This window comes from Eulemur rufifrons, chromosome 8 (genome assembly GCF_041146395.1).
Source record: "Eulemur rufifrons isolate Redbay chromosome 8, OSU_ERuf_1, whole genome shotgun sequence".
In the NCBI taxonomy this organism is placed as follows: domain Eukaryota; kingdom Metazoa; phylum Chordata; class Mammalia; order Primates; family Lemuridae; genus Eulemur; species Eulemur rufifrons.
The window spans coordinates 121,731,682-121,744,140 of NC_090990.1; the positions used below are offsets into that span (position 1 = coordinate 121,731,682).

The following is a 12,459-nucleotide window of genomic DNA, read 5'->3' on the forward strand; positions in this document are numbered from 1 at the left end:
AGGTTCCCAAAGTACTTCTAATAACTGCATGAGAGAGCTTATCAGAATATACCTAATAGTTCTACTCATGTTTATCTTAGCCTGAGTTCCCTAGAAAACGGAGCCTGAGGCATGGATTAAGTGATTAAGCTTTGTATGGAAGGTACAATCTCAGGTCAGTGAGATCGCTGGAGAAGGAAGGTGAGTCTGGGAAGGATGAGGAGTAATACAGGGTTTCTGTGCCAGCCACTGCTTCATAATAAGCCATGGAGAGACTGCATCGCTTGCTATGTTTACCTGCTCAGACACACTGGGAGAAGTGCCCAGGGAGTGGCTGGGAGGGAGAGAATTAATCTGTTTGTCTCCCCTGGTTGGCTCAAGTTGACCCCATATGGAGTGAATTCTCCTGTACTTCTAGATGGAACGTCTGGCTAATCAGGAAGCCAAACAGCATGCCCTGTGGTGAGGGGTGTTTCATCTGAGCCTATACATGACAGACGCAGCCAGAGACTCTGGGCATGTGGCTGGTTACCTGGTTGCACAGTAGCAATCAAGGTAGAGGGTCAGTATTTTTGGACAAAGCACTTAGTTGGCTCCATGCAGCAAGACTACACGAGGCATAGAGGAAGTGCACCCCAGAAGCTTCCAAGGAGGAGCTAGAGGCCTGGGAGGTAGGGCAGGTGGGATCAATGGGACCCAAGGGGCTGTATAAGCTATGTCTGATATGAAATTTTGTATTTTTATAAAGATTAGACATTCTTCTAAGGAAGAGTTATTTATTTTCATCTTTGAATCCTCCATAGCTAAAATAACATATGCTGTATTTTAGGTGAGATTTTGACCTCAAGATCTGTCCGCATTTCAAAGACAGCTATCAGGGAAAGGCAAGCAGCAAGAATTGAACAGGACAGAGAAACGACTCAGTACTTCAACCTGGAGTTACCAAAGGAGTGTGTTGAACTGGAGTTTGATCAAAACCAGAACTAAAGTTGTCTAATTCGCCTGGGATAGGGCAATAATGGAGATACAAAAATCAGGCGGGAGAGCATTCTGGCTCCAGCGAAAGTGAGCGCCCTACAGCACCTAGCCACCACCTGAGCAGCAGCTGGAGACAAGATTCAGTCTCCAGGAATCAAACAGGTGCTAAGGACCCAGACAGCTGGACGGGGGTTCAAAATAGAGTTTCAGTTCTAGGCAGGGAACTGGAATAAAAAAGTAATAAGCTAAGGTAAAATCTCTCATAGCTGGGCAATACGAACATGGCAGGGATTTTACAGATGGATGAAACTATCAATAGTATTTGAATTAATAACAATGATCATTTAGAGCCAATATTTATCAGACACATTAGCCATTTCTTTAAATTATGTTATTTGATTTTCTCAACAACTCTCTTAGATACTTTTATTATTTCCATTAAAACAGACGAAGAACTCAAAAATAAGAAAGGTTAAGTAACGTGCCCACGGTCACACAATTAACGAAGAAAGGGGCTAGCACCTAACCGCAGGAGAGCTTATCTCCAGAGCACACACCTTTGACCAACCTGAAAGGGTTAACTGAAATAAGGCTTACAAAATTCTCAGCAGAGCTCCAGCCATATAGTAAGTACTCAATGAATTTTATCAATTATCTTTGTTAACAATAGTAATACTGTAATAAAAGTAGTGCTGTTAATCGTAGCAGTAGTCGTTACAGTAGCCACAGTAGCAGGAACATGGAACTTGGGATCAACTAATAAATCCTCTTAACTGTGCTGGTTCTCAGGAGAGGACTGATGAAACGGAAGTGTGCTGGGACGTAGGGACTGCGATTCAGGTGTGATGGAAGAAATCCAGATACAGGGACATCTAATGCAGAACCCTGCCCTTTTAACAAATGTAATTGAGAGGGAACATAGAATAGAAGCTAAAAAACATGGACTTTAGAATTACAAAGGCCTGTGTTCTGTTATTTATTAGCAGTGAGACCTTGGGGGAATTACTCAACAGATGTGAGCTTTAAATAACTCACAACTGTACCTAGCAGAGTGCCCTGATATATTAATAGTAATCATTAAATAAATGCTTGTAGAATTGACTTACAGCTTCATTTCCACACTTTTCCACACTCATCCCCCTCCCCCCAAAAAACTATCCCCAGTACACAGCTGTTAAGTAAAATTGTAAATACCCAGGCATACTCATCCCACCGAGTGCAGCTACTTTTTCAACCAATGTAATCTGTCACCCGTGTCTACCTAACATTTCAGCAGCTTCCTGATTTGTGCTCAAAAACTGTAGCATCACTAAAGAGAAATGTACGATGTGCTATTTCTGGCATCCTGATTCTATGTTGCTGCAGTGAGTATTATTGTGGTATTCATTTATCTGAAGCTATTTTGATTTGATGAGGAGGAGGAAAATTTGGACAAAGTGCCTATTTTCCCCCTAAATCAGATCAATTTAAAAGGAAAAAAAATCTTTCATTTTAACTATGGTGCAATTATGCAAGAAAATAAATATATATTAAAAGGAACAGGTCATCTCTTTCACCGGTAACGTTCACTGTAAATTTGAATCTTATTTCCTGGGGCTCAAAGAAAATAATGCTGTAATTCACAATTGAGAAAAAGAGAAAGAGAGACAGAGAAAGGAAAAGATCATTACCGCCACCTCTCGCTCACTTCTTTAGAACTGAGCAAATGTCGAGGAAACCTGGCATTTGCTTGCCAAAGGTTCACACAGACAGTCTGACTTTTGTTTTTACTTCCATGACCTTTAATGGCTCTCAGTGCAGTCAGACCAACTTTGCATGTATATTGACACTATGGAAACCACACAGATAAGCAGTCTTGGGTTTGCATGCTCTGTTTACTTTGGCTCTTAACAGTGATGCACATATTTCCCTGTTAGAGCTCCCAAAGGCTTTGTTCTGATGTTGAGTTGCTTTTTCTCTTTTATTCGGGCTTTGGGTTACTTCGTAATTACTCCACAAATGCGTGTCTTTTAAAACTTTTTCTTTTTGCCTAGGTATAGTTCTGTTTTGTCATTGAGTGCACTGTATTAACATTTCCTTTAGCAGAAGCAGAAAGGGTTCTGTTCAAGCTGGAAAACTCACACTCAGACTGCTGAGCCTCTGCAGGGATGCAAATAGACAAGGAAGGAAGGGATTCCTGCAGTCACTGGAGGGACGGACACCCTCACATCCATGGCACTCTCCTTTCTTTTCAGCCAGGGCTTTCAAAGTACTGTTTAACATTTCCGATTCTGGCCAGAGACCACTTGCTTCAGTCAGTTCACACCTCTTTGTATCACTTAGGACAAAGTAAATTCTCCTGGAACTCAAAAGAACGAAAGTTTTGAAAAATCTGATAAATACATTCTAATTTTCATTGTTATGAAATATATATAACCTAAAATTTGCCATTTTAAGTGTACAATTCAGTGGCATTAAGTGCATTCATTCACATTGCTGTACAAATATCACCACCGTCCATCTCCAAAACTTTTTCATCATCGCAAGTTGAAACTCTGTACCAATAAACAACTTCCTGTTATCCCTTCCCCCCAGCTCCTGGCAACGACTATTCTACTTCCAGTTTCTATGAATTTGACTATTTCTGGGTACCTCAGATAAGTGGAATTATGTAATATTTGTACTTTTGGGTCTGACTTATTTCACTTAGCATAATGTATTCAGGGTTCATCCATGTTGTAGCATGTGTCTGAATTCAAGTCCTTTGTAAGCGGAATAATACTGTATTGTATGTATGTTTATGCCACAGTTTGTTGATGCGTTCATCCATTGATGGACATTTGGGTTGTTTCCACCTTTTGGCTATTTTGAATAATGCAGCTATAAACATTGGTATACAAAAATCCTTTCTAGTCCCTGCCTTCAATTCATTTGTATATATACCTAGAAGTGGAATTGCTGGATCATGTGACAATTCTGTGTTTAATTTTTTGAGGAACCACCGTTCTGTGTTTCACAATGGCAGCACTATTTTACATTTCCACTAGCAGTGCAGAAGCGTTCTGATTTCTCCACGTCCTTGCAAACACTTGTTATTTTCTGATCGTTTTGGTGATGGCCATCCTAATGGATGTGAAGTGGTAGTTCATTGCTAGATTCTAATTTTAATAAAATAAAGTTTCTGGCCTAAATTTCCAGATGTTCTTATAAAAGATTTGGAGCTCACCACAGAGAGTTTTATGGTAAACAAAGAATACTACATAGGATTCTTAACACGGCACTACTGAGAAATGGTCTCAAAGAGACACTTTAGTTAAATACACAGGACTTCATGCCTAATTGGATTAGGAATTTAGAGAAAAAAAGACAATAGACTCTTCTCCATGTTTCTGGCATAGGCACTTGATAGATGGTGGTGGCCATTTATCAAGATATGGAAAACAGAGGTGAGGGGGCAGCTCCAGGGAAAGGGAATTATGGTAAATTACACCACATATCCAGGTGGACATTTCAGCCTGCAAATGAGTTTAGAAAGTGGAAGAAAGCTGAGGCTGAGGGAGAGATTTTAGAGTCATTAGCCTATGACGCTATCATGCTGTCAGTTTGGAGTCTTCATCTGTGTGTAGGCTGAGAAGGGACCATGAAGGACAGATCAGGGGGATGCACCAGTAGTTGAGAGTAGGCAAAGGAAAAATAGGAAGGAATGATTACACAGTCAGGAGAAATGACTCCACGAAAGCCAGAGGAAAACAAAGGCCAACAGTCTTAAAACTGCAGACAGACTGAACAAGTAAATAACGAAAACTGCCTACTGGTTTTGGCACATAAGCAGCCACCGGCAACATTCCTAGAGAGTTTCAGTAGAGAGATGAGGGCAGCAGTCGGTAGAGGTGGGAAGAAAGTAGAGACAGCGACCAGAGCACAGTCTTTCAAGAAGCTTAAGAAGGAGTAGAAAGAGAAATTCAGGGTGGCAGCCTGAGAAATACACTGTTTTGCTTTTCAAACTGGGAAAGACTTGAGCTTGTTTATAGGCTAAACGGAAGGAGCTAAAGGAGAGGAAGAGGCTAAAGACACAGGAAAGAAAAGAGACAGCTGATGGATCTAGGTCCTGGAGGAGGTGGGAGGGAGTGAAATCCAGAGCACAGGTGGCTGGATTAGCCTTGGCTAGGAAATAGGGATGTGAAACCTCTCCCGCCAGAACAGGGAAAAGGAGCAAGGTTACAGCCTGCGGGTATGTTTGTAGAAGTGAGGGGAAGGGCAGGAAGTTAAGGGTATTCATGCTGGATATAGATAGGTAGCCTTTTTGAAATAGAAAATAAAGTCATCTACTAAGAAAGGGTGATATTTTAGAACGTCAATATGGTTGACTACTGCAGTATACTTTGAGATAAAAGTGGAAGGACACTAATATAATTGTTTAGGCATGAGGTTATATGGGACTTAAGCAGAACTTACAGGATAGCAATGGGGTTGGAAAACAGAGATGAGCATCATACTTTTTTCTCATATTCTTCTGAAAGTTAGAAGCATTACTTTTCTTCCGAAATCCATGCCATGGGAATTGCCACATGACATCAATATTTAAAAGTCCCTAAGCATATTTGGAGAAGCACAACTCCCTAAAGACAAGTTGTTAGACTGCAAAGAGATAAATAACAATATTAACTTTCCCTACCTATTTCAGTCTTTGGATTATCCATTTTTGTGCCTTCACACACACACACACACACACACACTCCCCATTTTTGTGTGTGTACAAATACAGAGAGTAGAACAATTGATTTGGGATGAAGTAGGGTAGAGGCACAAAGCAGCCTGGCAAAAACCCCTGGATAAACCAGGAATGCAGATCACAATTATGAACAATTCACTTTTTTATTGTAGCAAAATATACATAACATAAAATTTATCATTTCAATCACTTTTAAGTGTACAGTTCAGTGGTATTAAGTATGTTTACATTGTTGTGCAAACATCACCACTGTCCATCACTAGAACTTTTCATCATCCCAAACTGAAACTCTACCCATTAAACAATAAGTCCCATTACCCACACCCCACCAGTCCCTGGTAACCACCATTCCGTGTTCTGTTTCTATGAATTTGACTATTCTACGTACTTCCTATAAGTAGAATCATACAATATTTGTCCTTTTATGTCTGGCTTATTTCACTTAGAATAATGCCTTTATCATAGCTGGTAAGAAACTGGTTAAGTTCTTTTGATTAAGAAAAATTTGCACTGAAAAAACACTGCAACTTTTTCTAAAAATTTCCATAAATACAGAACAATACATTTGTTCATTCATTCATTCATGTATTCAATAAATATCTATTGAGTCCGTATTGTTCCAGGCTTTCCTTTTTATAAGCTGTTGGCAGAAGATGGTAATCACCCTAATCTCCTTATTAGGCCACGGTATTTTCAATCAATATGACCCAAATTATCTTTCCCAGATTACTGATGCCACCAAGCTGTGACTTCCCAGATTTTCTTATTTTGGCAATGGCATACCACAGGCTGAAGAGAACAATGGCCAAGAATCAAAAGGATCTAACTGGTTATTATCATGGTAACTCTTGTATATGGAACTTTTGCTGTTGTCCTTTTTTTCCAGAAGCACTGATGTTCAATTAGCACCGAAAATCAGAGAGACAACTGACCTATATTATTCGTCCTTGCTAATATCTCACTTAACTACATATTAATCTGTTTTACCTTGCACAGGTGCACTGGACACAAACCATGCTTCCTCCTGCCAAAATGTCAAAAAATTCACGTAAAAAATCTGAGTGTTCAGTAGAAGATCTGGTGCTCCTGGGCCCATGTCCTCATGTGTCAAGAAATGGTTAGAGCCAAGGAGTAGCTGCCTCCTGTAAACCAGGTGTGACCATAGTCCTCACTACTTCCCATGGAGATATGCATACACACACATATATACACATACATACATAAGTGGATGTTCGTTTGTACATTCATTCATGTTGAATATCTACTATGGGAAAGTCATTGTGTTAAGCATTAATGATTATTAAACATTGTCACTGGAAAATTAGCCCCAGGCTTTTCAGAGAAGGGAAAAGTATAAAACAGACATGGAGGATCATGGACAGGAAAACTAAACTGGCTGTGAGATCCTCATTCTGTAACATGGTGGTAAGCAGTCCAAACTGCAATATTAGGCTCTGCCTGGTTCAGCACTGATCTCTAAGATGGGGTTGAAATTCTAAGAGCAGAAAGATATAGTGTTATGATTCCTGTGAAATCCTCTTATTTGGAATAGGCTTCCCAGGTAAGTGGATATGCAGGTCCAGTTCCGAGATAGAGAGGGCTGGCAGGGAAAGAGCCTAGAGCTCTAAACAAACAGGAGTTTGTATTGTTGTTATTGGTGATGGTGGTGGGTAAGACACTCACTGGTGGGTCTGAAACCATTGCGACGTCGCTCCCTTGGTCAGAATTAAGCCAAGGCACCAAGCAGGGCTGCGCCTGCAAACTAAAGGCCATCAGTTCTACACCTGAGCAAGGTAAGCGACTGGTGTAACTGATGCAGTAGACTTGTGAATGAACTACGTGTCGTAGAAGGGAGAGCTCTCCCTGACCTGAGAGAGTCAAGAGGTTTTTCAGAGGTGACATTTTAACCAGATCTTCAAAGATAAAGTCCAAGTTCCGCATGTGGAAGTGAGGATAGAAGAACAGGCATCCAACAAACATATACTGGCACTAAGAGCAATATGCTGGATACATAAAGATGGACAAATTAGGGACCTTGCTTTCAAGTAGCAAGTCTAGTGGGGAGAAAAATAAATCAATTAGAATAAATTGAAATTAGTAAATGAATGTTCAGTAAGGTAGCAACATAAAAGCAAGAGCAATGAATTCCAGGAGGAGGAAGGGGAGGTTCGCAGAGAAGTGAGATTTAAGTTGGTTCTTGACGGACGTGGAGGAGTTCACCACAGGGACTGTAAGGGCATTCCCAGCTGATGACAACATGTGACAGGGTATTGAAGCTTGAAAATGCTTTTCAGAGAGTTTCAAGCAATTCGTCACTGCTAGAGCCTAAGGTAAGAAGTAGGAAGCAAGGAGAGAAAGGTGCAGAAGGACCGGGCTGAAGAACCGCCATATGTTGAAAGAATGCCAAGCCGTCTGCTGTGGCTAGGATGTATGGTGCCTGGGGAAAATGTCTGTTGCTGAGAATGTAAAGATAGTATAGAACATATTATGTCCAAAGTGTGCTACAGATCTGTGGTTTTTAACTTTTTAAAAAGTAAAATCCCCTTAAGAATAGATAATTTCCCATTCTCCAGAAACTTACGGAGGACCTCTAATATCTTACTGCCCATACATTGCTCTCCCCAAGGGTTCTCGGGGCTCAGTTAGGAACCCTGGCTTTATAGCAGTGCTTTCAAACCATTGAAGTAGTGCCCTAAATTTAAAAAAAGGGTAATATTTGAATAGCACAGTGGAGTTACCAGAAGAAGCTGCTTGAGGCTAGAGGCAATGAACTGGGGTTCTGGTTACTTCCTCACACCCAGGTGCTCCAAAGACTTCAGTGATTAAATATCTTGCCACACCTGTAACACATTCTGGTGAGCTATGAACCACTGAATGTTGCTGAGCAGAAGAGTGAGATCACCAGTACTGCAGCTGAAAGAAGAACTGTAGCAGCAATGTAGACAGGAGGCACTCAGCGCAGCTGGAAACTTTGCTAGAAGAGTACAGGAAAGTGGCTAGAAAGGCCTATCATATGCCATTGATGGTGAGGATAGAAAAGAGGAGATCCTAGAGATTTTTGAAGACAGCATCAAAATACTTGATGCCTGTGATAGCTTCAGAATTCGTATATAGCAAGAGCTTAAGTGTGCCAACTGGGTTAGTGAAAGGAGTTTGGGGATTTGGAGGACCATCAAATATGTTTATGTAGACTGTTCACTGCCCAAGTGAAGTCTTATTGGTGTATGCAAAATAACTGTTCAAATCACTTACCTGAAGCCTATGGTGTTTTAAAAACTTAAATGTAAGTATGATAATCAGTGAAGTCTTCTTTTAACTTAGATGCTGCAGGTTTTAACCAAATGAAAGGTGACTTGGTAAGGAATAGTATTGTGAAAAATGTTGTCAGCAACTTAATAAAAAGTCCAGCAAATAGATTTCCATTTCAGATATCTATGTCTTGTATATTTTTATACACACTGGTTAATGAACATAAGAGCTTTTCTTTCGCCCTTCATCATCATGTTTTAGTTTTATCTGATCAAAAGGGTGTGGTCCATGATCCACCGTAACCACTAAGCCACCTGTGAAGGAGCAGCACAGTGTGTGAAATCCTTTTAAGTATGCAGCAGTGAGTTTACATCAAGCAGATTATGCCCAATGCTCTTGTACTTGATGCTGTGAACATTAATGATCTAATTAAAAATATGTCCACCAAGTTCTTCTGCATTTTTGTCAACATGGAGGTGGCATAGGTACAATTTTTTTCTCTAAATAAAACTGTTGAGGGGATTTCCTTTTTACCTCTTTTCTTTCTTTATTCTTTAAAACAGGGTTTTAGAGGTTGGGTTCCCCCCCCCCCCCCGGCCATAAGTGATTACATGGGTACTTTGAATTTCAAACTGATTTTTTTTTTCACCTACTGGAGTCAAAACATGGTCAGATTTCCTTGAACTCTAGCGGTTGAGAACTCAGGGGACCCTCAAAGAAGCAGACGGCAGCTTAGGAAAGGAAGGCTGACCACGCTGGTCTGGGACCTCGCGCTTTGCTGTTATCTGTTACAGGCAGCTGCTGTACGTTTCATGCACAATTCATTTGAAGATTTCAAAAAACACGGTGAAGTCATGTGCATGAGAAGGCAAAGCTGAACGCGTCAACAAAGAGAAGGAGCTTGATCTATTGCATACCTCACAAGGAGTGAAAAAACAAGGCAGGAAGATAAAGTGGTGTAAGAGAGATGCCCACCCCACTTTACAGCAGGAAGGAAGCCCAGCCCTCAGAGACTCGAAGGATAGCAGCAACTGGATGTATTCCTGCACGAGTGCTCCCACGCACAGAGTGACGCGAATTTGCATAGAAACACAATGCCTGCAGCACTTCCTCCGCTCATAAAAGCTGTTGTGAAGATGTGCTTCTATGCCAGGCTTATTGTGGCCGCTCTTCATGTAATTCAAGAATCAGAGAAGAGGAGACTCCCAAACGGAAGGTAGTATGACATTGTGCTTCCCCAGCCAAGGCAGATGTGCAGAACAGTTGCAAGCATAGTCTCCAGAAGCCCAAGTCCTGTCAAAAGAGGTTCTGAAAAATCTACCATCTTTAAAATCTAGCATCGACCTAATTGTTACCCCCACCCCTGGGTTTGCCAAATGGCCAATACCATGCCGTGGTTGAAAACAAATTTTATTTAGTGTATCAAAACTTTTAGTTCTAAAATAATCTCATCCAGGTCTCAGGGTGGGATTGATTTCCATCAGAAACCCTTAATTTTGGTGATACATATAAATTTCCCATATAGATTCCATTAGAAGCAGTGGGGTATTAGAACTACGTTCGTAAACAGGGAGCATATAACTAGCATTGGTACAGACTGCCAATGGATCGTAAATAATCATGATTTCATTGCAATGGAAACTCAAGCTTGGTTTTTTTCCTCCTATTTTCTGGTCCTATTTATAGCATAAACTGAAAGCAGATCAGACATCATAGCCAGTAACACAAATAAAGATCTGATTTTGTCAAAAAGGAGAAAGAAGAAATATGGTATGTGGTATGTGTAATTTGAATGGTACCTTTTCTCTGATAATCAAGAATTATGTATTGCACCTTTCATCCAGAAAATCACGATATTTTACTATTGTTTTGATATGACAAATATGATCATATGTTAATCTTGATTAAAATCATTATTTGTTAGGTAACTCCACAGTATATAACTGTGAAGAAAGTTAAGGAAAAGATGACCGAGAGGAAATCTGAAATATTAATGTAGTTTGGGATATAGTATTATTTCAACCAACTTTGTCAATCTTCTTTCTCAATCTTCTTTCTCAATGTGGCTAAATTCATAGTTAAAAACATATATACATACAAGAATATGTTAAACTTTGGTAGAAACTTTAAAAACTAGAATTATATGCATATTTTACCAGTACATTTGGGAAATAAGTTGTTTTGATTGAATGAATTTTCTAGTTTAACAAGGACAGGAAAACTCTTCTTTGTTTTGACTTACATAGTGGAAAATCTAGCTATGCTATATTAGTTCACTATCTTCCCTTAGTAGGAAGAATATGACAACTATAAGTAAATATTCTGGATCTTAGAATGTGGAGGGTTTTACTTTTCCCATTCCTTAATTTATTCATTTGACAAATATTTACTGAGCATCTACTATGTGCCAGGCACTGTTCTGAGCCTAAGCTCTATTTAATGATTATCATACATGCCAAAGAAGACATTATAGACAATGGAGCTCAATGTGTAGCGATTCTAAGTTATACCTTGGAAACATCTCTTTTAAAAGTCCTATCAGCTTGTTTTTGGTAGTACAGGTATTTTGCCTAAAAGTTTGTAACGTCTTTTCTCTGCATGCTCTTAAAACAAACTCTGCAATATTGAAGATTCTGGTTAATCAGTTTTGCTGCAGTACAAGATAATTCTGTAAAGCAATTACTACCACATTATGGACCCGTGCATGACTGTCAGAAATCTACTATGAAACGAGCAGTCTTTCTTCACTGTCTGCGTGAAACGGCCATCTCTGAATGGGAAGGATAGGCAGTAGGAAACACGGAACGGACCCGGCCTCAGGAGCCAGACAAACCTGGCCATTTGACTGTGGGGTAAGTTCTTCAAGCTCTTTCAGCCTTAGTGCCCTTACCTGAAAAATGGACTAACATCCAACCTAAAGTTATTCTGAAGATTTGACGAGATAAAATTTGATCTTCAATTCAACAAATAATCACCACGTGCTTTATTCTGAGGGCAATAGGGAATCACCGCAGGTCTTCAATGGAAGTAAAGACACGATTAAATTTGAACTTTGGAAATATCAAAAAAATAAATGAGGGTCAGATTCGAGGGAGGCAAGTAAGTTAGAGGCTTGTTGATATTTGAGGACAAGTATAGCCTTCAAATAAAAGCAGAGGCAAAGAGGATGAAGAGAAGCAAATGGATTTGAGCATTATTAAGAAATTTAAAAAGTATTATCAACAGGAAAGGCTACCAGGCTGGATGTGGGTGGTAAGAGTGGAAAGCAGAAAGCAGACCAACTAGGTCTCTTGTTTTGTTGTCTGAGTGGATGGTGGTGCCATTAACTAGGAGAACACAGGAAAAGCAGCAGGTCTTGTGGGAAAGATGGCAAATTCTATTCTAGCCAGGTTGTGTCTTAGGTGCCTGTGTGACCCCCAAGCAGTGCTACACAATGTGTGATTAGAAATACAGGTCTGCAGATAACACAGGGGAACATGACACAGAGTAGAAGCTAGTAGTCAGTGGCCATTACTGTACAGCCCTCCTAGCTGGTTGAGCAG

At 40.1% G+C, this 12,459-nt stretch overlaps 1 long non-coding RNA gene across 1 annotated transcript; it reads left to right on the plus strand.

Moving 5' to 3' along the window:
• The first annotated feature begins 16 nt into the window (after window positions 1-16).
• Window positions 17-3,704, plus strand: LOC138390200 (uncharacterized). The gene is made up of 4 exons (XR_011234532.1): window positions 17-180; window positions 809-1,207; window positions 1,405-1,583; window positions 3,040-3,704. It is a non-coding gene; the product is annotated as an uncharacterized lncRNA (long non-coding RNA).
• The last annotated feature ends 8,755 nt before the right edge of the window (window positions 3,705-12,459 follow it).